Raw genomic sequence first — 13,412 nt, 5'->3', positions numbered from 1 at the left:
GATCTTCCCCAAGATGCAAGAGAAGGCCTTCCTGATATAAGAAATAAATTTGTCCCACAGTGGGGGGACTGCATTATGCCCAGTTTAATATGGAATTCACACCATGTCGATGTAACCAGCAATGGGCATCGTAACTATAAACAGTATGCCTATGCCCATATTACAACATTACAAAACAGTGTTGCCCATGAGGGTGACTTACTATAATGACTAACACTTTTTTTGTCACAGCTTCTTGTAGAATCCTCCATTACTCAGACCTTCAGTAAGTGCATTTAGACTTCCTGTCTTAGATCTTTCTCAAGATGCAAAAGAATGCCATCCTTCAATGAGAAATGAATTTGAACCTCACTAGTTGTTTCAGTCTTCCTTGTCTCTCCAGAAGATGTTTTTTCTAGCATTAGATATATACGTCGATAAAGTGTGGTTAACTTGAGAGCTCTCTCGTTGGCGTACCAGTCCCTTTGCGATTACTAAGCTCACCAGGGCATTCTTTCTTCTTAATGATATTCAGACAATAGTGTCTCTAATGGTTTTGTTCTTATTTTTCATCCTTATAATGACTTCCTTCACTTTCATTGGCACACTTATGTTGAACAATGGCAAGTACAGAGTCCAAAGGGTAGAAGCAAGCTGAGGTATCCGATGAAGCATAGAAACCCTCCTGAGGAATCACAAACACCTGTCACACCAATCAGCCCAAACATTACGGTGCCTTAAATGGGGGAACTGTGTAGAAAAAGTGATGTCATTACTACACAGTGTGTGAATGAAATGCATGCAAATTCCCTTAAATGAAAGTCTGCAATGTGCACTTTAATCACATCTGAATTGTTTGATTTGTAATTTTAAACTGTGGAGCAGAGGGGACATGAATGAAAAATGTGTCTTTGTCCCAGACATTAGATAGATAGATAGATAGATAGATAGATAGATAGATAGATAGATAGATAGATAGATAGATAGATAGATAGATAGATAGATAGATAGATAGATAGATAGATAGATAGATAGATAGATAGATAGATAGATAGATAGATAGATAGATAGATAGATAGATAGATAGATAGATAGATGAGAAGCATCCACTTGCAGAGCCACAGCACCATACGTCACCGCAGTTTCAGACCCGCAGTTGTAGACCCGCGGTTTTAGACCCGGAAGTGACGGTTCCATTTCTAGGCAAAGCGAAAACAACGCCTCCATTTATCGAACACAGCAAGTCTTAGTTTTTAGCAAGAACACAGCATTTTCGAGCACGAACAAAATATGACAGAAAACTGCACGTGTTACCGACCTCAGGCCTAGGGGAACCTGGACCAGGTACAAGCCACTGTTGCTACAGGGTGTAGCCACAGCAATATGGTGTAAAACATAAAAGAAACAGACAGCAGTCCCAAGTCTCAGACCATACTTCTCTGTTCTCTTCTACCTTTATTCTCCTTTTCCCAGAAATATATATATGCTTCAATTTCTGCATAGATGAACATGGTAATCAGTGAAAACAATGGTGCAAACCAATTTACTCTGTATAACAAATAGTGTAAACACATTTACTTTGAGTACTTGATTAGAAACCAATGTCCCCAGAACTCGTTAATTTTCCAAGGAAGCAGACAGTTCTGTATCTACACATTGTGTGTAGATAAGATACTACATCAAAGCAGTCTGACTATTCAAAGCAGGTGACTCTTTAGCAAGACAGGTAAATATTTGTGTCCTGTAGATAGCCATCAGCAATAACCTGTAGCAGAATTTTCCAGAAATTCTGCCTTTTCTTTAAAACACTGGTTTATAGCCCATTACACACGGTATTGTTATTTTTATTATTACTGTTATTCTTAACTATAATTATAAAACTGTAAATTTTGCAAAACATTTTGAAAAGTTAACGTTACGTTTACATGTATGTAATCTTTGGCTGGCGAGCTAATTGTTAATGACTGCAACACTGGTTACGGTGGTTTGCCTCGTAAAAACTGGGGAAATCGACACTTAATGTTGCATTGTCAGCAAAATACGATAAAAATGCATTTTGCCCAAAGTTCAGTCTATGTTCTTGATGAACGGAAAATTCGCAGTACTTTAAGACGATATTTAACTTAAATTAAGATCTTTTAAGTTCCGTTTTATTGTTTGTTATACATGTTATAAATTGTATTCATCCAGCCAGCCAGCCATCCATTCATTTCCTAACGAATGTTAACGTAGTGTTTATTTAACTTTTAATTCTTTTCTTTTTTGGGGGTGGGCACGACTTTTTAATGAAAATGAAACAATAAACATATTCCTGTTCGGTTAAGAAGTAAACATTAAGTCTTTAAATGAGAAAGTAATCTAAGGATAAGCTTTAAAATTCTACACCACTTTATAATAAATTATGTTTTCTTATTTAGCCAGTGAAGTAGTGTCAAATGATGTTGCTTTTAAGAAATCTGAGAAATTTAAATCCTTTGCCCAAATTGAATGTTCAGAATTTGGTGCATTTGTTAACAAGTCTAAATCTTACTACATTTGTGAACGATCTTTTACTTTCTATTTGGTAAGCCACATTTAAGTATTATAAATTAGTTTTTAAATCTTGGATATGTACCTACATTATTTATCTGGCTAATAACCTCTTCTTAAGGTAAAAAAAATCTTTTTAACTGTGATCTATCAAATTATAGACCAATTTTCTAATCTTTCTTGTATTTCTAAAATTTAGAGAAAGGTGTAGGTAAGCGGTTCTCTGTATTTTTGCAAATAAAAGTAATCTCTTGTAACATTTTTACCCAGGTACTGCTTTAGTCAAAGTATTCAATGATTTGCACTCCACTCACCATGGTTGCATGTTTAGGCCCATAGTATTAAATCTACAGTAAGTGTCACATTTGATACAATAGACCATGATATTCATCTGATCAACTACATGAACAATCTCAGTGTTCTAAAATAGAGGTTTACCTAGTAGAAAGTAGATTTCTTGAAATTTTCATTTGTTGAATTCTAACAAAACAGAAGTGCTAGTCATTGGTTCGAAAGCTGGTAAAAATGTCAATCTGAATGTAACATGTCTGTAGATGGCACCCCTATCACTCACAATACACTAATACACTAATTCTAAACTTGGGTATATCTACAGAATGATGATCTTTCGTTTGATACACATACTAAACATGTATCTAGAGTAGCCTTCATTTTACTTAAGAAATATTGCAAAACGTAGATTATGTTAGCATTCCATGATGCTAAATAACTTATCCGTGCTTTTATTACTTCTACATGGATCACCGTAAGGCTTTGTGGCTGATAACAGACTTAATTTAATTCAAAATACAGTGGCTGAAGAGCTTACAAGAGCCAGGAAATATGCACAGTATATATCACCCCTGTTTTGCTTTCTTTTTATTTTCTTTCTGCAAATTTTGTATTTCGTATTGAATTATTAGGTACTGGTGATCACCTGTATCATTTTGCATAGTTAAGATTAACAATATTTGAAAAAAATAAGTGTTCATAAATGTTCTCTAATTTTGATCACCAATTTATGTGTACATGTAATATTTAAAACAATGAGGTTGATATTAATTACGTTTTAAGTTTCTAAGCATTGCAAATTTTTTTTTAATTAATTCAAGTGTGTATTGTAAATATTTAAGTTATTCACATGCAAAATGCAGTCACACTAATACTGATAAACAACACATGCCTACTTTAAGAAGTTGTGCTTGTATTCTGCTTACATCAAGATTTTCTTACTCTACCTAATTATCAGCACATATTGGATATTTACATTTGTATGTGAAAGACTTATTTGTTTTTGTTACAGTAACAAGACAAAACGAATATCTTCAGGCACATGGATACTAATTAAAAACAAGGTTAGTTTATAGGGATGTCATTGAGAGGACTACAAGTAATGGTCATTGTTTTGTAACTTGCAGTAGGTGATATGAATCCATTTCAATTTCGGAATCTTCCACAGCAGTTGGTTGGGTGAGTGGATTCTGGAGTATTCATGTTGATGGTGAGAAAATCAAAGAAACTTATTTTTTAGGTTGGGAATACTTTAGAACCACTATAAATAAATTGCAGTAAGTAGAGTGTGCACTGTACTGTATGCAAATAGATTAAATATTAATTTGAAATAATTCTTCTGTGTGCTCCACAGTATGCTCTGCACCTTGTCTTGAATGCGCCATTTGACTTCACAGCTGTAAGCTTTCACTTATGTCTCTGATTATTTGTTAATATCTGTTACTGGTTTTAATGTTCTTTGTTTTTTTCCCTCTGCATGGCAGTGTGATTTACCCTTGATCAGGAGGTGCTGGTGCTTTATTCTATTGGAGAATTTTGCTGTTGGAAGTTATCTCTTTCTCTGTGGCTAACGTGTGAATATTTCGTACAGGACAAAGGCGTTCACTAAAGGTGAGGAGGTATACAGTTAATATCTAATATTATTTAAATAGGCATGTAGAAATACATGTTTTGTTTAATTCTCTTTGTGGTCTTTTATCTAAAGGAACCACTAATAAAAAAGGACCTCCACACTGCAGTAAAATGGTTGCGCCAACATAGACAGTTGTTCAGAGGTGCCGTGTCTGAGCCCCATTTTCTGGAGATGGAGGAGGAGGACCGAAGCCGAGCTCTCCAGGACATCATCGATGCAGTCGAAACTGAAGATTTAATTTTGGCAAAAGAACCCTTTGTATTTATTTTTCAGTTTAGGGATGATATGGAACTTTTCACTCAGGAATGTCGGGATAAAATGAAACTTAAAGTAAACTGCATATTTAATGAATCAGTATAATTATTGTCTGTTGCTACATTGATTGTTACTTGTATTTTATTGTGCATTAATACTCTATTGATTTCAGTTTATAATACTTTGATTTTTCTGTTTTCCTTTGGTGGTGGATAGTTTTTGAAAATAAACAATTTAACTGCAAGTCTTTTTTTGGGTCTGCTGCTCATTTTGAAATATTGATATTAGTTCTTCTTATGTTCGTAGTACTATCTAAAGGCTCTTTTAAAATCATTTTTAAAAATATTTCATCACAGAACAAACACGAAAATTAGTAAAAATGTCTCCTTTTGGAAATAATGTAGTGTTTTTTTTTTGAGGGTTTCCTTGGAGGACAGAACATAATTTTGTACAGCAGTGAAATTTGAGGTCTTGGACATTATGAAGATGCTGCTGTGCAATAATGTAATATTGTGGTTTTATAAGTCACTACACACATTACTGAAGTACACTCAATGATAGTTTTACATAGCCTCACACTTCAGTCCTTCACAAATATAGTAGTTTACAAACATTGTATTTTAATTTCTCTTTGAGAAGCATGAAAGATAATTGTGTTGAATCTCAATTTATGATTACATTTTTTCTACATATGTACTATTGAGGGACTTTTTTTTTTTAAATCAGATGGTCACTTTATTTTAACAATCAATGTAAATAACTTGTTTACTCTTTACTCTCAGATCACATTCTGTGTGTTTATCAAGCAGAACTTAATATTTTCATTTTCTACACAATACTGTAATAACTGTACAGTTCACTCAGTGAGACACACAAACACACTCACTATGCATACACACTACAGGTGCTGTCATTGGTTCCTCTGTGGATTGGACTGTTGAATTAACACAATGGCTGTACATGCTGGGGTCTTTGGCACATGTCGTCCCACTAGCATGTGAGGTGTCGCCAATGCTTTACCCTGCTCCTCAAGATGGCTCTGTCTCCTTCTCCCTGTTCCAGTCTCGGTTCAAGGTTGTCCAGATGACAAAAGTATTTTTAGGAGATGTTCAATATGTTGAAAAAAATTGCCTGTGGCCAGCATCCAGTGTAATGTTTTGTCTAAATTCTCCACTCCTGTTTTTGTAGCATTATAGTCCATTATCATTTCTGGCCATGGAATCTCCTATCCCTGTGAAGGTCACATTGTGCACCAAGGATGTGTCATTTGTTTAGACAAATGTGAAGGTCTTCACTGGCCTATTCTGTGTGGCCAGCAGTTGAGATGGGAGCTCTGGCTTATTTTTCCTTATTGTGCTCAGCATTGTTACCTTCTTCTTGAGGAGCTCCTGTCCCAGTTTGTGTAAAAGTTATTGCATATGGCGTTGTGGCCATGCAGCTTATGTCATGTCCAGGGTAACCCTTGCACCTTAATTTCTCATAGCAGTTCCTCCATCTGACTTCCCTTTGTTAATTAAATGACATCCTCTGCTCTTCTGTATCTCTGTGCTTCACCTTGAGCAAGTTATTCGTAGCTTTGGACTGGGTTATCATTTTAATGCAGATGATGCTTAGATCTATTTCGGTGTTAAAAGTGACACTTCATCACAGCTTTCTCAGCTCACAACTTGCCTCAGTCAAATTAAAGTAAAATTAAAACCTGAACAGAGCAAAACTCTTTAAAATTAAATCGCAACATAACTGAACTCCTGCAAAGTGGCACTAAAGTGCAACTTAAGAAAACAAGCTCCTCTTCAACCATTCTTGGTGAAGATCTCATCAGACCTTCTTTTACTGCAAAGAATCTCGGTGTCACTTTGATTCCTCCTTTTCTTATTTCACCCATGTAAGCCATATTAAACTTCCACCTGTGTCACCTTTCTTATGTTTGCTCATTCCTGTCCTTTTCTAATGGTGAGAATCTTGTCCCTGCTGTTATCACATGCAGCATTGATTATTGTAAGTAACTGCTGGCAGGTGCCAATTCTAATCGTATATCACAGCTCCAGCTGATTCAAAACTCAACTGCAAGAGTCCTGACACGGACCACCGACAGGGAGTACATCCCAGCCATACTGAGAAAAGCGCTATATAAATGTAATGAATTATTATTATTATTATCCTGCTGCACCTTCACTGCTCTCTATGTCTTACAGGATTGAATATCAAATTCTGTTACTGACCTGCCCACTAAGGTCCTCCGATTCTGTGCCCCCCACTAACCTGCACTCTGTGGGTGACAGCAGGGTCTTCAGCTGTATATAGTGCCCTGACTGTGGAATGACCTCCCAAAATTAATGACATTAGCTGACTCCATTCATTTGTTTTTAACTCATTTGATTAAGAAGACATTAAACAGACCTGACATTCTGCCCCTTCTTTCAGTTTACCCGCTCTATCTGTCCAGGGACTCGGAGTTTGCATTATCACAAATTATGTTATTTGTTCAAAAATTTGTTGTAGTATTATAAATTGTATTTTAATCTGGATTATTGTCTTTTATTCTATTTGAATGTTTTGTATATCCTGTATTTATCTTTATTTAGTGGAGATATTTGTAGCCAATGTTATATAGGTCTTGTTGTTCTATCTGAATTTTTGGTATAGGAAGGGTGCTATATAAATAAATTAGGGTTATTAATAGTATTTTTTTGGTGGCTTATAATAAGTGACTAAAACTAGAGCAGTTCTATATAAGGCAATTAATAAATAGCATATTTCAGTGTACTGTATAACATGTACAGTATTGCCATTTTCTTCACATACATGTTTAAAAATATTAGATTGGCTACAATGTTTATTCTAAATTGGTTTAGAACAATATTTCACGCATGCATAGTACATTTTAAAAAATGTAATCACTTTTATTATTAATGTTTTACTAAAATCTAACGTGGTGCAAGCATTGTAATTATATTGTATATTTCGTTTCATGAATGTAAACCAAAAACTATTTTCAAATAACACAAATCTTAACGATTTAAATTTTGTCGACATGTTAAATGGTTCCCACACACCCGAACACAACGTAAATGTTAATAGTGTATTTCACAGAAACGATCCGTATTGTTTAGTTTGATGTATGACACGACGTGATGGCCGAAACCCTCCGAACTTCACAAGGATGTGTATTATTTAGTTTGTTGTACTGTTTTTCCTTCTCAGTTTTATCTTTTAATTTCTGAACGGGTCCTTGACCCGACGTTACTTTCCGAGCTTTTCCGAAACATGCCGAAACCTTCCAAAAGTTATCTTCCGATTCTCCGTCCTCAAACTGCGGTGACGTCAGTTTTGATTTGGAGAAGACTTACTTGCCGAGACCGGCCGAAACCTTCCGAAAGTAATGTTACGAAGTCAGTCCTGAAACGTCACTTCCGGGTCTACAACTGCAGGTCTACAATTGCGGGTCTGAAACTGCGGTGACGTATGGTGCTGTGGCTCTGCAAGTGGATAGTATTGAGATAGATAGATAGATAGATAGATAGATAGATAGATAGATAGATAGATAGATAGATAGATAGATAGATAGATAGATAGATAGATAGATAGATAGATAGATAGATAGATAGATAGATAGATGTGAAAGGCAATATATGATAGACAGACAGACAGACAGACAGACAGACAGACAGACAGACAGACAGACAGACAGACAGACAGACAGATAGACAGATAGATAGATAGATAGATAGATAGATAGATAGATAGATAGATAGATAGATAGATAGATAGATAGATAGATAGATAGATTAGTATGTAAGCAGAACGCATTTAAATAGTTTTACAAAGTCTAGTTAAAGAGACTTTAATCGGATCTGAGCAAGCGCTACAGGTTCGACTAAGAGTATGAATATTTTCAAATAAATTTCAGACATGTATAAGATGAGTAAATATCTAGTAGTGCCATGTGACAGACAAAATATAAAACACAACAAGCTTTGGGCCAAAAAATAGTATTGACCAGTTGGAAAAGAGCAAATAAACAGATAAAAAGATCACCATCTTACCTTGAGGGGCAGAAGTGTCCTGGCTGAGCTGGAGGTCAGAGGCACCAGACAGACTAGACTCACTGAGAAAATGAAAGGAACAAATTAGCAACTTGTGTGTATTATTGGGTAATATTTACTTATTTATTATATAAGCTTGGAGCAAAATGGTGCCCATATACAGTTTATAAATGAAACATGTTTATTTTACATTTATCTTAGATAGAACAGAATCATAAATTAAATGTATACTTTATTCCTACATTAGCCTGAGTTCTTGGGCTTAGTTTATTCCAGTGGTAGTCAACCTGGTCCCTACCGCCCACTAGTGGGCGTTCCAGCTTTCATGGTGAGCAGTTGCGGAGCAACCAAATGGCACTGTGATTACTGTACATACTATTGTCACCCAAAAACTAGCAGTTCATCGTTTTATTACCCCGTAGGGAAAGAACTCCATGGTTCGACGCTTCTTTCTATGACAGAAACTGCCGGACAATGGAGACACCAATTAACTCATATTTTCGTCTCGATTCACAGATTTTTAGGGTAATAGGGTGACATTCTAGGAACCCCCCCTTGGACTGCCAAAACTAGCCGATGTCTCGCTACTTCGCCCCGATCGCAAAGAAGTGATGCCATTGGCCAACACCCGCTACATAAAATTTTATAAAACGCACAACGGATACTCACTAACTTAGTCTCGTCTCGACAAACTCTCGCTCAACCACGACACTTGTAACATCCAGCAATCCTCAATTTAGAGGTACCCAGCATTTGTTACTCTGTCAACACATTCATCATTTCAACATACGAGGAGCTACGATTACTACGTCCCGATCCTGACTGCCAACGGCTGTTGTTCGATCCACATATCTTTCAACATTGCGGTCTGACGAAAACCTCGCGGGATCGTGATAGCCAGCACCTTGACTGACCATCCACATCCAACGTACGCTGTGCTGTCCAGCGACTGGAACGCCTGATCCTGCCTGACCAATGGCAGAAGACGAGAAGGATGTCTCGCATACCGGATCGGAAAAGCACGCAGCCTTCCAAAAGTCGTGACCACGCAACAGACTTCAAGCGCATAAGTTTTGTTCATGTTACGTAAGTGAAGCTAAATCGTTACGTAATCGAAACTAAAGTCAGTACGTAGTTAGATTTCTGAGAGCAAGCAGGTGCTTACAGCTTCAAACAAAATATTGTGAAATATCATGAGCCCATGTCTCAAAAAAAGAAATACGCACACGGCTATTCGCCAGAGTAACTGAAGACCCTACAAAGACCTCAGGCAGAAGGTGGCATGGCTTTACCTAATTTTCAGTTTTATTACTGGGCAGCAAACATACAAGCCATAAAAACCTGGACACAAATAAATGAACATACACAGGCTTGGTCCGCAATAGAAGTAAAATCCTGTAGTACTTCTTTATATTCCCTGCTCTGCTCTCCAATAAATGAAAGTTATCGCAAATATACTAATAACCCAATTGTGCTTTACTCACTCAGAATATGGAACCAAATTAGGAAGCATTTTAAGATGGAAAATCTTTTATCAGTGGCAAGAGAACCACCTCTTTCAACCTTCGCAAGTATATCCAGTTTTTAATACCTGGAAAAGTTTTGGGATTAAAATGCTCAGAGATCTTTATATAGACAACATATTTACATCTTTTGAACAATTACGCTCAAAATTTAACCTCCCAGCTACACATTTCTTTTACTATCTTCAAATTAGAAATTTTGTTAAACAGAAATTGCCCGATTTCCCCCACCTTGCACCCTCCACAATGCTGGAAAAAATACTGCTCAATTCCGAGGAAACAAACACTATTTCCGCAATATATAAAATCTTATTAGAGTCCCTACCTTTCAAAGATCCAAGAGGACATTGGGAAGAAGATCTCTTAATCAATATATCAGAAAAGGAGTGGAAGGTAGCAAAGCAGAGAATTCACTCGAGTTCTATATGCGCAAAGCATAGAATTATTCAACTAAAAATTATATATCGAGCTCATCTGTCTCGCTTAAAACTGTCCAAAATGTTTCCAGGCCAGGATCCAACCTGCGAGCGCTGCAACCAAGCTCCTGCCTCACTGGGTCACATGTTCTGGGCCTGCACCAAACTAACATCATTTTGGACAAAAATTTTTAAGTGCCTCTCAGACAGCCTTAGTATCACAATCCCTCCTAACCCACTAACAGCTGTGTTTGGTGTCCTTCCAGATGGACTGGAATTGGAGAAGGACAAGCAAACGGTGATTGCATTCACTACACTCTTGGCACGCAGACTTATTTTGTTAAATTGGAAGAATCCTAATTCTCCTCTTATAAGTCAGTGGGAAAACGATGTTTTATATTATTTGAAATTGGAAAAAATCAAATTTTCAGTTAGAGGATCTGTACAAAATTTTTTCAAAACATGGCAGGATTTAATCAATATTATTTTAGAATAAGAGAATTAACTATTATTGCATTTAACTCCCTTCTCCATCTCTTATTTATATAGATATTTACTTCTCCCCTTCTTTTGTCTAATGTTGCCTTATTAAAAAGCTTAAAGCAATTTTCCTTTAGCTAAGCTCTCCTTCTCAGGGGTGGGGTTTGATTTGTCTTCAAATTTGTTGGGTTATAAATTGATCTGTTTGTATGGAATGAAGATGGGTTTCATAGAATATATTGCAAATAAACAACATCCAATGTGTTTATTGTGCCATAAAACATTATCCAATGAGGCAATGAAGCCAAGTCAATTGCGAGAACATCTTTCTACAAAGCATCCAAATGACAAGGACAAGCCCATTGAATATTTTCAGGAAATATATAAAAAATTTCAAAATCGTTCAACTATCGTGCATCATTTAAGAAACAACATACAACGAATGAAGATGGATTAATTGCCACTTATCGCATTTCACAATTAATTGCAAAAAGTGGTAAAAGCTATAATATTGGAGAAACTGTAATAATACCCACTATAAAAGAATTTATCTCAACAGTAATGCATCAGGATATACTTCAAATTTTAAAATCGTTGCCCCTAAGCGATAGCACAGTAAAGCGATGAATTGATGAAATGGCAGTTAATGTTGAAAACAAACTTATAAGTATTCTCCAAAACTCTTCATTTTCCATGCAATTGGACGAATCTACCATTGTAGATAATGATGCTTTATTGATGGCATATGTACGCTATTTTGATGAAAACAATATATTACAAGAAGAAATGCTATTCGCAATAAATCTCATCACAGATACAAAAAGGATTATCTATATTTAATACTGTGAGAACATACTTTACAAAAAATAATATTCCTTTGAATAATATTGTTGCATGTGCTACTGATGGAGCACCATCAATGGTAGGTCGCTATCGTGGATTTGTTGCTTCTTTGAAGCAGGAAGTGCCAAATGTTTTATGTATTCATTGTGTGGTGCACAGACATCTTGTAGGAAAACATTTAAGTACAAGTCTCCATTCATCATTAACTATAATAATTCGAGCCGTAAACAAGATCAAATCCAATGCAAAGAATGATAGAATGTTTCAGCAGCTTTGCCAGGACAATAATGAAGATTTTATTAAGTTACTTTTGCACACAGAAGTTCGGTGGCTGTCAAAGGGTACATCTTTGGCTAGATTTGTAGCATTATATGATACTGTCATACAATTTTTTGAAAGTAATAATGAGACCAATCTGTGTCAACAGTTAAAAACAGTAAAGAATAATGCCTTTAACTTGGCAGATATTTTCGAGAGATTTAACGATGTCAATTTGCAGCTTCAAGGAGCTAATAAAACTCTTATAGGTTGCCAAAGTATTGTGCTATTATTTATTGACAAACTTGAACTACTTCGTCATAATCTATTGAAGAGAGAATTTCATCAGTTTCCTCAATTATCATCTAGAAAAGATGATGTAACTCCAGAGGATATTGACAGATTCAGTAGCCACCTCAACGAACTTAAATTGGACATGGAAAAACGATTTGAAGATATTTTGAAATTGAAGGTATATGACTGGATGAAAAATCCTTTTACCGCAAATATTGAAGAGGCTGATACAACTTGCCAAGAAGAACTGTTAGAAATTAGATATGATGAAGAAAGTAAACATAAATTCGACAGTGGTGGATTTTCTGCTGTGTGCAGTATCCATTGTAGTACCTTTCAGTCTTGTACTTATGTTTTGCTAATAAATGCAGCAACGACCAACGACTGCTACAGGTGCCAGTCATTATAAAATAAGTCTAAAACATAGTAAATTGATGACAACCCTAAAAATGTATTTAAGGTTCTGACATTCTTAGTCTTCTGCAGATCAATTAAGTGTGACAGTCAGAATGTGGATTGATCGTTGCTGCATTTATTAGCAAAACATAAGTACAAGTTAGTTGAAAACCTTTCAAACTGGGGATTGAGGGTGGTGAGGTAGGGGAGAAGGTTGGGACAGACAAGGTTTAATAATGTAAATCATAGTATCACTGAATCTTAACAACAAAAACTTAATGACAGAATACAATACAACACAATACAATAAAATTTACTTTCGTAAAGCCCAAAATCACACAAGAAGTGCCGCGATGGGCTTTAACAGGCCTTGCCTTTTGACAGCCCCCCAGCCTTGATTCTCTAAGAAGACTAGAAAAAACTCCCAAAAAAAATCCTAGTAGGGAAAAAAAAATGGAATAAATCTTGG

The 13,412-nt window shown here is 35.9% G+C and overlaps 2 protein-coding genes and 1 long non-coding RNA gene across 7 annotated transcripts in view; all 3 read left to right on the top strand.

Moving 5' to 3' along the window:
• LOC114647810 (uncharacterized) overlaps nucleotides 1-13,412 on the top strand; it is a 195,898-nt gene that overhangs the window by 68,032 nt on the left and 114,454 nt on the right. The gene's annotated exons all lie outside the window — the stretch shown is intronic.
• The window catches only part of LOC114642197 (uncharacterized), a 124,267-nt gene that overhangs the window by 18,046 nt on the left and 92,809 nt on the right, over nucleotides 1-13,412 (top strand). The window lies entirely within an intron of this gene.
• On the top strand, nucleotides 3,858-4,931 carry LOC127527039 (uncharacterized). Its single transcript, XR_007934399.1, has 2 exons — nucleotides 3,858-4,009; nucleotides 4,154-4,931. It is a non-coding gene; the product is annotated as an uncharacterized LOC127527039 (long non-coding RNA).

This window comes from Erpetoichthys calabaricus, chromosome 3 (genome assembly GCF_900747795.2).
Source record: "Erpetoichthys calabaricus chromosome 3, fErpCal1.3, whole genome shotgun sequence".
Lineage (NCBI taxonomy): Eukaryota > Metazoa > Chordata > Cladistia > Polypteriformes > Polypteridae > Erpetoichthys > Erpetoichthys calabaricus.
The sequence above is the reverse complement of the archived record's forward strand: the minus strand, read 5'-3'. Positions and strand labels throughout refer to the sequence as shown.